This window comes from Rhipicephalus sanguineus, chromosome 3 (genome assembly GCF_013339695.2).
Source record: "Rhipicephalus sanguineus isolate Rsan-2018 chromosome 3, BIME_Rsan_1.4, whole genome shotgun sequence".
Classification (NCBI taxonomy): Eukaryota; Metazoa; Arthropoda; class Arachnida; order Ixodida; family Ixodidae; genus Rhipicephalus; species Rhipicephalus sanguineus.
Window position 1 is genome coordinate 182,167,640 of NC_051178.1, and position 18,801 is coordinate 182,186,440.

The following is an 18,801-nucleotide window of genomic DNA, read 5'->3' on the forward strand; positions in this document are numbered from 1 at the left end:
CGAAACGTCGGATCCACGACACCCCGTGTTTGCGAATTTTTCATGCCTTCATGCTTCCATCTTACCCTAAACTTGTAACCACTTTTTTTTAAATTTTGATCTAGAAGACAGCGGCAAAATAATAAAGAAAGAACGTTCCATACTACGATTCCATTTGTCCCTTAGCTCCTACGTATTGGACGAGGAAAGACCTGTTCTTTTGGGGGATCGCAATTGCGTTATTCTAAGGAGAAGTGAGTGCACATGTAGGGTACAGTTGCAACAGTTACAGGCTTGGCCCGGCTTTGTAATCGTCACAGACCGTCGTCCACGTCAGGGTGTGTATCGATCCTCGTGCACTGAACTGTTCAGTTATAGGGGCTCCGTGGCCTCGTTTTCCAAGCTATAAGGGTCGCCGCCGTTCTGCGTTGCAAACGGAAGATGCCGATAAATCCTCTCCATCATCAAACCGGGGCACCCGTATACAAAGGCATTTTCTCGGCTGTATATGTATAGGGGCTCACGGGAAAGCAGCATCGACGGCGCAGCTACTTGGCATTCGTTCGATCCACTTGGCCCGCTGCCCGGTCAAGCTAGAACGACCGGAAAGTGTCCGTCGGTGCTCGTCGGTCCCCACGGATAATGCGCAGGCCCACGCGGATCATTTTCTCTATCTTCTCGATGCTTCTACTCTGTTCACGGAAGTCAGCAGTAGCACTCAAAGACGCTGAAATGAATGAAATCTGGGTAGGCTGGATCGAATGATAAGCGAGACATCAGGTGCTATGGCATTTCTTTTCGCATTTGAGAAAAGTGTCTGTTATCGTAACGTTAGAAGAAAGAACCCGCCACTATGGTCTAATGGTTGCGGGGCTCGACTGCTGACCCGAAGGCCGCAGTATCAAAATCCCGTACGCGCGGTCGCATTTCGATGGAGGCAAAAAGCTAGAGAACCGTGTGCTTATGGGTGCGCGTTGAAGAACCCCAGGTGTCTGAAATTTCCGGAGCCTTCCACCACGGCGCCTCTCATAATGATATCGTGGTTTTGGGACGCCAAATCCCAACAATTAATATTATCTTTGGAAGAAAGCGGAAGCGCGATCCACAAGAGGCAGTCAAGGAAGAAGACAATATGGTGCCTTTTTTTTTTCTTTCACCGTGCCCTGTTTCTTTTTTTTTTTTCGAAAGATGTACCAATTTGCCCAGTGCTAGCTTTTCTATAGAAAAGCTAGCACGATAACAGGCCGTATACGGCCTGTTATCGGTTTATCCTACACCTTTATCACGAACACACTGCATTATCTAGTCTGTGAGCTCATTTCGTACACATGACCCCCACAGTACTGTGGTTTAGTACCACGACAGCGACAACAGTATACACACTTCTACGTTAAGGTCACGGGAATTCTCTATGAGGGCGCCAGGCTGATCACGAAAACTTTACCACGCGGTTCGATCCAACGGCTGGTCCGCACATATTGCCCACAACGCGCACGTCTGTTCGAGTCATCAAGCGTTTACCTTGGTCGCAGCTCTCGTGTTGCCGAGGGTGTACAGTCTGACCATTTTGTTTCTTCTTTCATTAGTCTGTTGTATAGTGACGTGACTGTCATATAACCGTAGACCTACCATCTATATATCCAAGGGCCTGACCCGATATAGTTATACAGCTTGCGCATCTGTCCTTCGGTTGGTGTAAAACAAGTCATTCTGACCACGACCAGACCTCTCCTGCGCATGTATATATACACAGCTCTATAGCGAGCTATCAGTCACTGATTCGTCTTGAAATTTAGGCCGATCAACCGCTACCACGTGTTTTACTTTTGCTAATGTATTTGCCCTACGGTTTATCGGGCTTGCACCCTTGTATTCGTCGGCCGCCGTTCTTTCCAACACTAGCTGTAGAAATTTAATGTTGAAGGCCCGTCCTAAGCGCAGAAAAATATTAAGCAATGATCACTAGTTCTTAGACATCGGACAGCTCTTGTTACAGATCAGCGTTCGGCACCGTCCATTCTTAAGAATATATTAGCTCCGGTTGACAGGTGCCATCCTGAGGGGTCAGTCGAACGTGTTCGTCTATATTTCCAACACGTTCCAATGTTTCGACAAGGGATCTTATCTTCGTCACGAAGATAAATTCGTTTGTGCAAAGTTTGGCTCCAATGACACTCCCTGATTAACGATCTCTCATAGCTTCAAGTCTCCATCTCCTCCTGAGCTTTATATTGTTTGGATTTCTGTGCAAGGCAGTGTGGTTTGAAAGAGACGCTGGTAACACATCGCAATGGCAGGGCCGCTGGTGGTCGCTATTGGTCGCGGAATATTTTGTGCAGGGGCCTAAGTCAGCCCCTGTTCAGTCGGTTACATTCCTTCTGCGCTGGAATTTGTTTTCATTCCTGTTGTTGCCTAAAGTAGACCAGCAACAAGAATGAATTTGACATCGAGGGAGACTGGTACAACGAGGACCTTTGTTATGCCATCGTCCGGACGCTCTCGCTGGCCTCTCGAGAAAGAGAGGTGGGGGAAAGAGAAAAGGAACACAGGCAGCGTGCCTATGTTGCGCTGAGCGTTGAAAGCACGCGGTTGTGCGCGCAATCGTCTTTCAGAGTCGTCTCGTGTGTCGGTTGCAACGTCCTTCTGCTTTGAACACACCAGGGTGCCCTATGTATAGATTGCGCATAGATTCATTGGGGTTGCTACATGTCCACCGAGTCTTATTAATTACTCTGTCGCGCACTGCGGCCGTTTTACGGTCCTGTTCTGAGAACTTCAGTTTAAATATTCAATCTTCGCCCTGTGTATACATCGCTTATGTGCTTTCTCGCTCTTGCACATGTCCTTTCATTCTTGAGCAACTCGTTTATCGGCACCAACCGCAGCCGGCGTCAAAAGTTTACGAACCGCGAAGACTGTGTCAAACCTAAGTATTTCCACAGCCTGGCATTCGTATTTTCAGCCCCTTCTACATATCCTAACAGCACAGTGTTGTACGCCTTTTCTGGCAACGGTCACAAAATGGTCGTAATGACGGTCTTTTCGAATCTCGCGGTTCATAAAGATTTGATGCCCGTTGCTCTGCGCTTAAGGTAGGCTTTCTTAAACGCCGCACTGAAGAGAATCGCTACACTGATAAAGCACTCTTTCTAAGACTCCGTTTCCGTTGACTATGCGGTGATTCATTGAGCGTTAGGTCAAAGAAATACCTTTAAAAGAACATTTTTCTCAAGTTTATAATCACGACGCTGTACTCTAGTGTGATGTGACAAATTTCAAAGCGATTTAGGTCGCTGTCGCTCAGTAGAACATCACGAACCTCGCTATGTTCAATCTTTCGGTACTTTAGAACGCATTATTATTGTTACCAATCTCTACCGATAAATGTGGGACAATAGGCCCAAGCAAGCATCATCACAATCCATGACGTCGCGGCTACATGGTGTGCAAACTTCAATGTTGCGTCGCCACCTGTCTTCAGTTTTTAATGTATTTACTGACTCCCCAAGTCTGCTATCACAGAGGTTTCTTTTGTATTCTGGAAGAGTGCTTTACTAATACAGCTCAAATAATTGCTCTTTTAAGTGTCCCCTTAGAAGCCTGTCCGCCTCTGTGGCACAATGTTTATGGCGTTGGGCCGCTAACTCGAAGGTCGAGGGTTCGATCCCGGCCGCGGCGGTCGCATTTCGATGGAGGCGAAATGCTAGAAGCCCGTGTACTGTGCGATATCAGTGCACGTTAAATAACACCAGATGGTCGAAATTTCCGGAGCCCTCCACTACGGCGTGCCTAATCATATCGTGATTTTGACACGTAAAACCCCAGATAATTATTAATTCCCCCAAAAGCCGCAACGTCACAGCGGCCGCATTCCTTCGGATGTTGCCGCTGGCGACACCTACGGCTCCCGCGTCGGGCTGTTTTCCTCTGACTTGACAGGCCGTGAACACATGGGGACAGACTTCGTCGTGACTCATGCGACTATTAGTGGCGCGCGGCGCCGCGACGCGAGTCCTTCGAGAACGGCATGCAAATTCGCTCCTTCAGTGTCACAAGTCTGCAGAATATACGTTCAGCGGGTTGCTTTTTTTTTCTCGTATATCTGACCGGCAGGCCCATAGCCAGGAATTTTTTTCGGGAAGGGGGGGGGGGGGTCCTAGCCCCCCCCCCCCCCCCCCCGGCAGGCTACGGGCCTGCTGACCGGTACATAGATGTTCGATCAATCTAAATTCCGTACGTGGAAAATCCCACGTTTACGGCGAAGCAGTGTATAATTAGGCCCCTCGTAACTCTGCAAGTCCGCGAACAATTACCTGTACTCAACAGAAAACTGTCATCACCATGAACGGCCTTAATCTTCACAATTTTTTTTACAAATCCACCGAGGACACCCAGGCTAAGATCAAATGACAGCTGCTGAACTGGGCGAATTGGTTCACGTGACTGCGACCCTGGGAGTAATAAGAAATATGAACATATCCTAACTCTGTGAACAGTTACCCAGTCAACAATTAGCCACTGAACAAAAAACCACAGGTAGGTATGTGCCACGCACATTTCGCAAACCCCATTACTTACCACTGGTCCGCTAAATATAAACAGAAAAGAAGTGCACAAATAATTGAAATAAATATATTAACAACTGAATAATAAATATATGAATGAATAACTGAACACATGTGTAAATATTTTTTATTGAAATAGAAAATAAATGAAGTTGTCACTATTGCTTGGTGACGGCTACCCCTTTCCACATTGTTTTTAGGATATAAAAATAATGTGATGATAACCATCACAGATATTGGTGTCTTCAAAAAAACGTTGGAGCACTTTCATTGCTTTACGGTTTATTCTAGACGGCCGTGGGCCTAGTATTTTCGCCAACGAAAACGTTCGCTCAGAGTCCAGCGTGTGGAGCTCCTGTTCGAGTCGCTGTCTGCGTGTCGTGCTTGGGACAGTCGAGCAACAGGTAATGCACATCCTCGTCGTCGTGGCCACACGAACATGTTGACGATGATGCAAGCTCAATCCGAAATAAGAAGCGCCTTGTGTAAGCAGTTCCGAGTCTAGGCGATGAATGAGTGTGTCGATACGTCTTGGGAGCTGAGGGTCTAATTGGCACTCAAGGTCAGGGTCAACTGCGTACAAGATCGATTCATTTGTGCCGTCATAATTCACGTTTTGCTCTTCGTAAAATTCGATGTATGTCGCATTGGGATATGGGAATGAGGCGGGTTTGTGTGTAATAATGAGCGGCTTTCGCCAACTCATCTGCCATTTCATTTCCCTTGATTCCGCAGTGACTGAGAACCCACTGAAATGCCACGTGATGACCTAACTTCGTAGCTTCTGAAAGCTCTCTTAAGATCGCGTATACTATACGTATTCGCCTCGAGATCGAGCAGAGTCGCCACCTGGTGGCTACTGGTTGAACCGTGCCTAGTGTGGATTCTTCCCTGCGTCGCCTGCTAGCTGCGGCGTGTTTGCATGTGCGCGTACGTCATGCGCGTCCTCAAAGGGTGATTTGTTTCGCTCTGTAATTTAATCTAAACTGTTTGTACGTATTCCCAGCACGATGTACAGAAGCATTTGGCCTTGCTCGGCTGTATATGCACCGTAATAACATCAGTGAGTGCACTTGTCGAAAGTGCTGTTCATTGCGTTGTACCCTCCATTCGCCATAATCATTTCAGTATGAATGCCGCTTTCTGGTTCAAGCATGTAGTAAAGTGCACTTGACGTCGTCTCAAACACGAAGTGTATTAAATACCGAGTGAAGGCAGGGTTTTAACAACTCGGTGGTAAACAAAAACAAGACTTTAGGCAACGCGCTTGCGCGTCACACTTGTTAGGTGTATAATTGCGTGACTGTCTTTTATCGGGTACGCGACGAGCTTTCGATGTGCTTAAGATGTAATTTTATTGTACGGTCGTGCTTCACTGCAGAGTAATATTTCTGACAAGTGAAGTCTGACTTTTCGGTATACATAAATAATCCCCTAAAAAGAACTGAAAATGGAATGACACGAAAGTGATGAAATGAGTTGCCGGGCGTTCTTTTAACTTGGGGCGAAATGCATGAAAAAACACCGGGCCAAAAATTAATCCAGATGGCGTGCCTTACAATCATATCGTGCTAATTTCACGAACCTCATCTTTTTTTTTTACGTTATCTTGAGCTATTGTGTGGCGTTATTATAGATTGGTGGAAGGCAGTGGGTATCAGTGGCTTGAAAAAAAAGACTTTTGTCCCATAAATTAACCGCACCTTTGTTGCATCCCTGGCATGCAGGTAATCAATCGAAAAAAAGCTCTGTGCTGGACTGTTACCTTTTTACACTGTTACTGGAATAAAAACAAGCGTGTACGTGTGAAACATATTCCTAGTGCTAAAGCTCTGTCAGCCACTTAGCTTTCCAGATGAAATTTCTTATCAACTGTCCTACATAACGCGGATAGCTGAGTAAGAAAAAATACAGGCGCGTATTCGTGCACGCAGTACGCAAAATGCTATTCGGTCACCAGATGAGCAAGAAGTAAATACGTAATTAGCTCAGTCGCGCAACAACACTGCGTAGTAGGTGAAACACAAGCTAAGCACGTACAAATAAAACAGCAAAAAACGTCATAGTGCAAAAACGCAGACTGTCGCCGAGGACCATCATCCCGTTCATTGGCACGTTGCGCTTCTCTCACAAGTAATAGTAACGTTCGGCGGGCTTCGTGCATCTATTTCGCAATGGAGAATGTACATATATTACCAGCAGGCTGCACTCAACGCGTCTTATTTGCCGATAATCAGCTCAAACTGCCCACAACGAAGTGCCGCCGCGCCGCTCGGCCGTCTATCCACACTAGCGTGGCGACGGTGCTGCCGCCTGTAGCCCGATCTCGGGGCGGATATCTATTTTTCCCGGAGGGGCATTTTCCACACACGCAAGAATAAATAAATAAATAAATAAATAAATAAATAAATAAATAAATAAATAAAAATCCGGCAGATTCCACGCACAGCTGGAATCAATGTCGTGTGAAACAGCCAGCAAAGAGCTACATACAGTGCCTTGTTTGTCTTTGAGGCAAATTAAGTCATTCATGTCATTATATCTAGTCCACTATCTATCGCATGTTTGTCATGCATGCATGCGTTCATGTACAATATGGTATATACCACGCTAATGAAACGTATATTCTGGTACATACAATGCATGAGCTGTCATTAATGTTCGTCACGCAAAAATGTCATGCCCTACCAATTGTGGTACATATCCAGTGAACAAAACAGCCGGAAGCGCACCAAGACATTGTCATGTAAATCATGCCGTACACGACATGCATGTCATGATTGTCATGTTACCACCTGTCATTTATGTTCTTCATACAGTGACATCGCGCAACGCCAATTTTGGTATATACCAACCTAGCGAACCGGCCGCCAGCGCACCATGAGCAGGGCATGTAAATCGTGCTGTGCATGAAATGCATGCCATGATTTTCGTGTTACCACTTGTCATTTATGTTCGTTTTACAGTAGCGTCACGCAATACTAATTTTGGTGTATATCAAGCTAGCGAACTGGTCGCGACAGCACCATGAGCGTGGCATGTGAATCGTGCGCTACATGACATGCATGTCATGTTACCACTTGTCATTTATGTTCGTTATACAGTTACGTCACGCAATGTTCAATTTGGTGCATGTAAGGATAGCGAAATGGCCGTGAGCGTACCAGGAGAATTGCATGCAAATCATGCCGTACATGACATTCATGTGATGATTTTTCATGTTACCACATGTCGTTTATGTTCGTCATACAGTCACGTCACACAATACCAGTTTTGGTGTATATCAAGCTAGTGAACCGGCCACTAACGCACCATGAGCGTGGCATGTAAATCACGCCCTACATGACAACATGACATGCATGTCATGATTGTCATGCTACCACTTGTCATTTATGTTCTTCATACAGTCACGTCAGGCAATACCAAATTTGGTACATGTCAAGCTAGCGAAATGGCCGCGAGCGTGCCAGGAGCGTGGCACGCAAATCATGCCGAACATGACATGCATGTCATGATTTTAGATGTGAAGCATCTTATAGCGGAGTTCAATCCGGTGGTGGTGGTGTGCGGCGTGACCACCCTTACTGCGCATGCGCAAGCCCTCCCCACTCCCCCTCTCCCATCCCCCTCTCCACTTCCAATTTCCCATCTCCCCTTTTTTTCTCTACCCTCCCCTCTCCACTCCCCCTCTGAAACGGGAGCTCTACATGCCGAAGCGCTGCTTCGCATCGCCTCATGTCCCCTTTAGCGGGAGATGGTGTGATTTTTTTCATGTTACCACCTGTCCTTTATGTTCGTCATACAGAAATCCTTTGTCATATTTATTTTGGTATATATTCATTTAATCAAAGCCGCGAACGCCCCGAGACCATGCCATGTAAATCATGCTGTACATCACATACGTGTCATGATTTCACAATAGGACCTGTCATTTATGTTTTTCATACACTCTTATCACGCCATACCAATGTTGGTGTATATCAAGTTAACGAAATGTCGTGAGAGCATTAAGACCGTGGCATGTAAATCATGCCGATCATGACATACATGTCATGACTTTCATGTTATGACCTGTCATTTATGTTCGTCATACAGTCATGTTATGCCCTACCAATTTTGTTGCACATCCCATTAACGAAACGAAACGGCCAGGAGAGCCCAAAGTCGTAAGCGGCTAGACAGAAAAGAACAGACAGACGGATAGATAGACGGACAGACGGACAGACGGACAGACGGATAGATATAGATAGATAGATAGATAGATAGATAGATAGATAGATAGATAGATAGATAGATAGATAGACAGACAGACAGACAGACAGACAGACAGACAGACAGACAGACAGACAGACAGACAGACAGACAGACAGACAGACAGACAGACAGACAGACAGACAGACAGACAGACAGACAGACAGACAGACAGACAGACAGACAGACAGACAGACAGACAGACAGACAGACAGACAGACAGACAGACAGACAGACAGACAGACAGACAGACAGACAGACAGACAGACAGACAGACAGACAGACAGACAGACAGACAGACAGACAGACAGACAGACAGACAGACAGACAGACAGACAGACAGACAGACAGACAGACAGACAGACAGACAGACAGACAGCCAGACAGACAGACAGACAGACAGACAGACAGACAGACAGACAGACAGACAGACAGACAGACAGACAGACAGACAGACAGACAGACAGACAGACAGACAGACAGACAGACAGACAGACAGACAGTCGCAGAAGTTCACTCAGAAATGCTTCGTATTTAATAACCTACGCACCTTATTTCTGGTCCACGCACATCGAGCTGGGAGTGCTTTCAAGGAGGATACACTAAATTGAAAAATTATGAATAAATGCATAAATGAATAAACTAAATAAATAACTTCAAGTGATACGCGTCTTCGCTAGTCACCCACCTTCAGAAAGTGGAATGACTCATGAATTTTTTCCATGTATATAGTGTCATTGTCTTTCTTTTTTTGTTGTTGTTGTTGTTGTTGTTAGCTGCTGTCGGCAGAAAAGGAAGAAAGCCGCCGGAACGCTGGCAGTTACGCTGGCTGGGTCGGAGATCGAACGTGAACACCCAGGGAATAAGGAATGCGGAGGAAAAAAGAACAACAAAAGTTACAAAGCCCTAGCGAGAATTAACACAAAAAAGAAGTAATACTAATTTTTTTAATTTTCTACTTGCTTCGCATCAACTACACCTGTTATGTCTTGTGTGTGAACGGGAATATCAAGGGTAATAGAGAGAGAGAGAGAGAGAGAGCCTTCTGTTAAACAAAAATAAAGTACTTCTTCATTTGTTTTTTATTTGCTGGATATTTCGTTCTACATACGGCACCAACTGAAAACGAAGCCAAGTAATGCACAGGGGTAAATGCACACATTTTCATTGCTATTCATACTGTGTAAATTATAGCGAGGTTAATTTGCCGATATTTTCACGTCATTGAATGCCTCGCGGACTGTGACCGTTACCCTCGAAAAAATTCAGCTCAATCTCTTTAAAATATACGCTTATGAGGTGACCGCCCACCATCAGGCATCAACAGCTTGGTTTTCAAAATAAACTTTATTCACTCACTCACTATAAACGAGCACTTCCGACATTTATGAAATGCATACGATGTCTTTGAACTGTCACAAGTGTTGTTAGATTCATAGCACTCGTAGCACGGGTGGCTGATCGGAATATTGTTGGTGATTCGCCAGCGTGCAGCGTCGACGGTTAACCGCGGCCGTTGTCCCGTCTTTTACATACGCCCCCGTTTAACCTTCGTGTACTTGCGATACCTGACTTTGTAATGCAATATGGATGTTCTGATGCTGTTTCTGAGTTATCATCAGCGGTGTAAAGCTAGTGAAAAAGTTTCAAAATCGCATGTAACTGGTAAGAGTGTGTTTCCCTCGTGGCTTCGCGGCCATATATTTTTTGGCGGGTGGCAACGTTTACTCGTCCTTCTAACCTTCTCGTGATTTCTTTCTGATTCCTTCACTTCGTATAGCGTCCTGCAATACTTCTACCAACCTTAAGTTTTTATTATTACGATGTACGATGGTTTAAAAGATGTTGGCGCCCTTAGATGGCGCTGTAGCTACTCCTTTTCACAGAAAATTCTTCGTGAAGACGATAGGCGCGAAAAAATAAATAAATAAAAACTTATGAAATCGCGCTCAAGTCGTCTTGTATAAGTGAAGCACTTGGCCTTAAGCCATAAACAGATACGCACGCACGCACACAGCGGAAACACCAAGTCTAGTCACATAACACCAAGATGCCCACAATGTTTAATCATGAACCAAGGAATATGTCGACGCTATGGTTGTTTATTCTACGTGAGAAAAACGGTGCGACGACAGCTGGCGCTTGCAACAATCTCATCCGCAGTGTAAACACAAGATTAGTATCTAACCCCTGCCGAGAGCGAACGTGGACGCAGGAACAAGATAATTGGTTCGCTGTGCAAACAAAAGAGTAATCAAAGGGGGTTTTGCAAAAGGGCTGGAAATAACGATGGTAACCTTGCGTCACTAATAATGAGTAGCTCATTTGGGCTTGGCTTTTCAAACGCGCTGCCCCACCACTATCGTTTAACAAAGAAATTAACGCAAATTTAGCCATGATACCGGAGTAATTATTTGTTGTAAACACGAATTGCTTGATGTGTGTTTGCGCGCATGTGTGAGAGGGAAATGCAATATGCATCGCATTATAGTTCTATACATTTTTTTTTATTTACCGACCTGGGGGAATCGTAATAAAAAAGCGTATTCTTAGGTATATTTTTTCTTTTATGCTTGATTCATATATTCTTCTAATACTACCGCTGTAAAAGCTACAGATGCAGATGTGGAAAGTTAATGTGCGCTAATTTATTGATGCCTGTATATTAAATGTTATTTAGGCGCCTTTACACGCATTTTGTATCTTAATACGACGTATTTTACGCCTTGTTATACTCTCGGAAAGCTGCATCCTTTCATCATTTCAAGCACGGTAAAACAAAGTCAACTTGACACAGGTGAACGTTCCGTCCAGGGACATAGCCAGAATTTTTTTTCGGGGTGAGGGGGGTGGGAGGGTTCAACCACCCTTGGTGTATGTTCGTGCGTGTGTTTGTATCTGTGCGTGTGGATAGGCACATGCAAAAGTTAGATACTTCGGGGAGGTTCGAACCCCCAACCGCCTCGCCCCCGGCTACGCCAGTGGTTCCAGCCAATAAGGCAGCGACCGTGACACACTACGCTGATATTGCTGAGAGAACAGGTTAAATAGACCGTACTGACAAGCCTTCACTTGCGCAATACAGTCCTCGAAAAAAAAATCCAATAATCGGGCCTCCTATTCACAATATGCTTACGCGTATCTTTCATAAGCACCTTCCAACATGCGTCTGGACAGTCGTTGCGTTAGCACACCTATCGCTTTCATGATTGAACGGCACGCGAATACCGCAAGCAGCGGTGTTCATATTATTTTACGTAAGAAACGTTTTGAAAGTGGATGGCGATCGTGGTCTTAAAAGAAAAAAAAAACTTTGAAAGGTAGTATGAACTTTTGAACGAACAAAAAATCGAAACCTTGGATGACTTTGCCCCAACTGTGGCGCAGACAAGTTCACGATAAATAGAGTAGTTTTCTTTTATATTGCAGCCTGTACACGTTCGCACACGTGCTGCCTATTTTGAAGTAGCGGGGGGAGAGCACTTGACCTATGCGTCGGCAGTGTATAGAGGTACTGAGGTCACGTAGGGCTTGCACTTGTTGATCGTGAAAGGTTGCTTTCAACGCACTGGGCGGTTGCTTTCAAAGTGCTGTTTACAGGATGTTCGCTGAATCTGATCAGCTTTTTGTTGTTGCCCAAGTTGTTTCAGTGAAGTAGAGGAACCTGCGTGGGAAGAGATGTGCTGAAAGCAACGGGAGTTCCATTAATTTCCTCAAGCTTGTAGACGGAAGGGCATCAGAGCTTTCTGCAGCTTACTCGTTACCTTTTTTTTTTCCCTCTTTCTTTCTTTCTTTCTTTCTTTCTTTCTTTCTTTCTTTCTTTCTTTCTTTCTTTCTTTCTTTCTTTCTTTCTTTCTTTCTTTCTTTCTTTCTTCTTTCTTTCTTTCTTTCTTCTTTCTTTCTTTCTTTCTTTCTTTCTTTCTTTCTTTCTTTCTTTCTCGTAGTAAAAAGAAAAAGTGCGCACTCTTTGTGCATTGATCATGAGCATTTGGCTTCACTGAAATGACCTTTGGCATTTCTGCTTGAACTTGTTAACTTTGCACACGTTGGTAACACGTACTAAGTTCATTAAACTTCCTAGAGCGTCGCTCACTAGGCATAAGAAATGTGCGCAATAGCGGGGAATATACATAAAATAGCTTTGCGTAAAAAAGTGTGTGCATAGAGCTTTAAGTTTATAGGCTAAGCAATTCGCTAGCGTTATACAGTTGAACGTACTCTCGCTTTTGTTCTCCTCCGGAGGAGTTGCGCTGAATGCTCAGTGGTAAAGCCACATAGCTCTGGCATTTGTTCATATCTGTAAAAATCAACATTCGCGGTGCATGCTATATTCTTGAGAAAACTGATAAGCGCTTCTTCGTTAACTTTCTTTACGTTTATTGAATCACGCGCACATGAATAGGGAATGAAACATGACTGAGGAGTAATCGTCATATAATTATATCGGATAATTCCTGCGCAATCCCCATGTCGCACATAATTACGCGCAGCCGGACGCATCGTGTTGCAAGGAATTCGTAATATATGTACGTTTTTTTTTTTATTTTTGAGTGATGAATCACTTTATGCTTAACAGCGCCTTTCGTATACAGTGTAGGGCTTTCTTTTTTTTTCATAGCTTGTAGCCTCGACTGCGAACTTGCAAGGCGTAACCAAAAAGGTAGTAATAGCGATGGCACGTTCGAGATGGCTTCACACAGCATGCGCACATAAATATTTCGCATGTAATGTCATTACAGGGCGACCTATACATAGCGTCGTCGTTGGATAGACATAAACAGACAGACGTCGATATATGAAAGGCATTGTGCGCCTTCTTTGGGTCTGATGGGCCTTTGCACGTATATATAATGCACGTACTGTGAGAACTGCGTGGCACGCTCAATCGTCTGTCGCTTTCTGTTATATCTGCTATGTCGGGGTCGGTGCTCACAAGACATACGCACTGGACGCTCTCGATAGAAACAATCAAAGGAGGTTCCTGTGTAGTGTCTACAGGTATGCATAATATAAACTGCGACATGGTATGTTATTTATATACCCGTAGAGTGTCTGCGTGATTTAGGTTCTTTGAGCTTCTCTTCGCTCTCTTTTCTCTGTTCATATTGCTACACTTTCATTCTGTGCGGTCGCCGCTGTGTTCCAGTGGTTACGGTGCTCGGCTGCTGACCCGAAAGACGCGGGTTCGATCCCGGCCGCATGGGTCGCATTTAGATGTAGGCGAAATGCCAGAGGCCCATATACTGCTGTGTCATTTCAGTGCACGTTGAAGAACACCAGATGGTCCATATTAACCGAAGCCAACTACTACGGCATCTCTCCTATAGAGTCGCTTTGGGACAGTCCCGCAAACCAACGTACCAACTTTCATGTTGTGCCCGTTAGCCAATTGGAACCATCTTCGAGCAACCTCCATGCGTTTCTTCATTTAACCCGTCTATCTCTTTTCGTGTTGGAAGCCTAAAATAGGGAAGTCCAGCTAGCATGTCGATCGTCCGCATGTTATGACGAATGCGTCGCCTCTCTTCGTATCGCCGCGCGCATACTGCTTGCATTATCAAACCATCCTTATAAAGGGATCGCGCCTTCGTGACCTAAAACAGCTCAGCCGCTGAAACCGAGGGCACTATAGATTTTATAGACATTCTTAGAAGGCGATTTGTTGCGCTCTGTCTCAAAATCGGTTATCTCGCGTGTTGCACCTGTCAAGTGGTTGTCTATTATATACCACTGAAGTCTGATTATACGAAGTTGTTTTTCATGTACTACATTGCTCTAAATATTCCTCGCGTGGGAGCCTCGGATAACATTAACTCTAAAAATTTGTCACTCTGGATATCAGTCTTCGAGAGGCGGCTGTGCGCGCGTACGTACATTGCTTTTCATGTACTTCGCAGGAGGTGGCAGAGGTGCTCGAGATTGTGCTCCGGCACCAACGGCTTCCCTCGTAAGAGACCACAGTGCTCCGCTGTCTTGTTAAACTTCAGCTTAACGCTTCTTGCCGGAAGCACTTTGCGCGACCACGTTTGCCCAAAGGTCAATGCTTTCGTGCGGCATTTCTCTTTTCAAATGCACCGTAAACGCAAGGTTATTATTCCCGCTTCTGACGACCTTTGGTCTTCGCGCACTATACACACGGGCCTGTCAGAGCTCTATACTCGTCACGTACCAGTACACAAACGCGCGGCAGCGTCAACGTCCTCCCTGAACCGTCTAGCCTCAGTGAAGAACAAACGACTTCACGCTGCATTTCCATTTTTGCAGCTTGGCGTACAGCCTTCATCAGCGGCCGACTAGTGGTGACGTAGTTTCGCGTAGCATTTCGTGCGCATTTTTTTTTTTTTTTTTGCGGTTCCCGCGCAGTTCCCTGATGCACTATCTCTCTATTTCTTTCTCTAGCTCTCTCTAGCGCTTAGCTTCAATGCTTTGTGCTATGCAGCCCAACGCTCGTACGTCTGCAGCCGCCTTTGCTTCACCCGAAGGACGACGCGGCGCTGCTGCTGTTTACCGATGCATTGACGCCCCGTAGTGAATGCAGCGCGCCTGTACGCTCGGTATCGTTTTACGAGCAGACGCTCCCGTGAGCTAGACGAATGCTGCCGGCGCATAAATTCCCGCGCGGTGTCAAGGAGGTCCTTTCTGGCGAACGTGAGTATATAAATGTGCCCGCATTTAGGCGGTTTATAGCACCGAGACGTGTAGTGCCTTAAAAGTGCCGCCTCGCATTAACGAAGTTGTTATCCTTTGTTCTTGCGTGTGGAGGAGAGAAAGGCTGGAGGATGGGGAGGGGGGGGTCTTGTGTAAACGGTCGTTAGATTACGACGCGCCTTTAGAGACCCGCATCCGACCCCATTTAGTGCCGTAGGGGTGTGGCGGAATCTCCGCAGCTAGCTGTGCTCATTGGCGGAGTTGACAACGCGAAATGAAAGAGGTAATGTTCTGGTTTTACAGATCTGTAAAGGCGGAGATGTATAGGCCAATTTCGCGAAAATTGCGCATAGAAGAAACGTTAGTTAACGCTTTTGTTTGTTTCGGGGACGCGAAGTTGCGAGTGGTTGTATCGCGTAACGGCCGCGTCGTTTTTGTCTACTTTATGTACGTGTACCGATGTGATACAGAGCTGTTTGGCGTTATAGCGTCTTGGTAACAACGAAAGTGGACGTAAAATATTTACGGTTGGCGCTCTTATTGGTTCCTTCGAATGCTCTGAGAGCAATGAACGGAGCTCTTTCTTCGCGCAAGTAGATGAAGTCGTATACTCGGCAACGTTCTTCGCGAAAGTTTTGATTCAGCGCATTCGGACAAAATCGTCCGATCTCGCCATATATTCTTTGACGCGCCGTTTTTTACGACTGAAATGTTGTTACCAATATTTTTGTTCATCGCTGTGTAGGCTATTTTTATGTATTTTTTTTAAAGTGATAGTTTAAAAGAAAATGTATGCTGCGTGGGTATTGTATTACCCTAGCTGCACGGTTTAATACGATTAATTTTGATTGTTTTCACGTTTTTCTGTAGGAACGGCGTTAGCCGTAACGTCCGGTGCTACTGGGATCAGCATTCTGTGCTTGCGTGGACAGTGGCGTAATTTGATTCAAATCGCTCATTGGTCGAGTAAACTATACGAAAAACACACATCGGGAAGCCTCTCCTAACTCTCTTAATTGTCCCGAATACGACGAGGTATCCGTGTTTTAGCACCATCGATATTGTATCAATGTTATCGCCACGATCTTCAAATTCGACATTTAAGTGAAAGTACATTAGCGAGTATACACTGGATGTTTGACGCAGAGGTGCACAGAACTGTAGTCGAATTCACAAAGCGTTTTGTTCTTAGCGGTTCTTTGCGATTGGTTGGTTACGTTCACTAATTATGTATACTGCAGCAGAATTGGCTGAAATTTTCTCTTACGGAAACTCTTCTAGCCTAAGATGTTTCTGTGAATACAAACCTGCACCGTGAATGATTAAGTGTGTGTGGCAGATCAGAGCGATGTAGAACGAATGGCGCGCAGCGTGCATAGCATCCCGATTCATATCCGCTCTTTCCCGGTAGCTTTTGTTCAGTGCTGGGCAGTATCGAAGATACATGTATTTTAGATACTATCTTAGATACTCTATGGGTATCTTGTATCTGTATCGCGATACTTCTCGAAAGACAAGTATCTGTATCTGTATTTCCGATACATTCGATAATGTATCGTGTATCTTAAGATACAAGATACTTCTATCGCAACACAACCGAGCGAAACAATAATCGCTGGCCAAGCTCCGCTTCTCAAGCTGGTACTGGTGCCACTAAGCCATCTGATTAAGTCTTAGGGCAGTGACGTAATTTTATTTTTACGCCAGAGTCATCCAGTGAGGGCAGAGGATGAGGAAGACAAGCGCGCGGACGTCTACGCCCAGCCCACGCACCTTTTGTTTGCTCGATTTCTTTTCTTTTTAGTTGCGCCAATGCCGCGACACTTGCTCTTAGCCACTGTTCTGCGTCGCGTCTATCGCGCAAATTCTGATGTTGCTACAGTCACGGCCGCTACATAAAAAAAAAACAGCTGTTTTTTTTTTATGTAGCGGCCGTGCTACAGTGTCGTTACTGAAGATTCTCTTGCTTTTTGCTCCGCAACGAAATGGGATGCGTGCAAGAATGGGGTTCCTTTGCGTCGCGTGGATTTTACATATCAGCGATTTGAATGATCTCGTGGATGTAAGTTTGACTTGCATGCCATGAATTAACTTATATGCCAATAAGAATCTAACAACGTTAGCGCCACTGGTACTGATGCTAGATCTAAAAGAGCAAGCGTTAACCTAACAGAAGCTATCTTGGCGCACCGTATTTCTCACGTCTTGCTACATTTATTCAAAAAAATTATGAAATCATAATTTGATTATCAGCACAAGTGCCTCCTTAGCTATCATTTTACATCCCTTACATTACCTAAGTCTCTGCACTGTTTTTCCAGTCTGGTCACTGTGGTATGTCTTTTGCGACGCGCTCCCAAAATAAGATCTCTGCTTTATTCATCTGTCTGCTTTATTTCCACTACTGTTTACACATTTACACGTTGCCAAGGTGATTTTGAAAACAAATATATAATTATGTGGCCGTACCTTGAGTAAACAGTACAAAACATTCTGCTTACCGCTTATGAAAATAGCGAAATTGAGTTTGCATTATAATAATGGAAATCATTAGGAGCCACCTTAAAGATGTTAGAAAGGGGATTCGAGAAACTTTGTTTTGCTGAATGCTCGGTTTTGCTCATGAGCGTCCCAACGATCCGTTTCAGGCAATTTTACATAGGCACTGAATTTTCTATTGTCTCAACAGGTAAGTCGACGATACTTCATGCTCATAGCTATTATGGGCGCCGTCTGAATTGTGTTTCTGTACTCATTCAATGTGAATGTTTGATACACAACCACTTCTCTGTTTTACTTATATTTGTTTTCCTGTTTCGGGCTTTCTTAAATAATTTTCGCATTACCAATCGCCACGTAGTGGGTGCTATAAGTGGCAATAGCGCGAAGCGCGGCTGTGTGCTGCGACGCTTTATGGAACTATACAATACGTCTGAGACATTTCTGTGTTGCACATGTTCTCTCGTTGAAGAAAAATTGCTAAAAATATTGCACGTGAGTATATCAACAAAGAATCCTTTACTCCAGCAGATAACTAGAATATGACAATTCATTGCAGTTTTACATCATCTACGTATAACCAGGGGTCTCAAACAGAGCTTATAGCCAGCGGGCCGCAGTCGCGAAATTTAGTTGCAAGGGCCGGGACAGTGAAGATGGTGGGAGAGAGTTTGAACAAAATGACGTTTGAAAGGAAGCCTTTCCCATATCTCATACATAGGTCATTTCTGAAGGGGATTTGGAGTCAGGATTCGAGAAATATCGATAGCGATGTACAGAATGACTGATATCTGGACGCGGATTCTGAAATACGCAGTTTTTGTTCTACGGTTCTGTTTTAGCCCATGGTGACCACATG

The 18,801-nt window shown here is 44.9% G+C and overlaps 1 protein-coding gene across 1 annotated transcript in view; it reads left to right on the plus strand.

Moving 5' to 3' along the window:
• Window positions 1-15,161: 15,161 nt before the first annotated feature.
• The window catches only part of LOC119386151 (uncharacterized), a 33,188-nt gene continuing 29,548 nt past the window's right edge, over window positions 15,162-18,801 (plus strand). The window contains exon 1 of the mRNA XM_037653494.2: window positions 15,162-15,443. The gene's annotated coding sequence lies outside the window, so the exon portion shown is untranslated. The remainder of the gene's footprint in view (window positions 15,444-18,801) is intronic.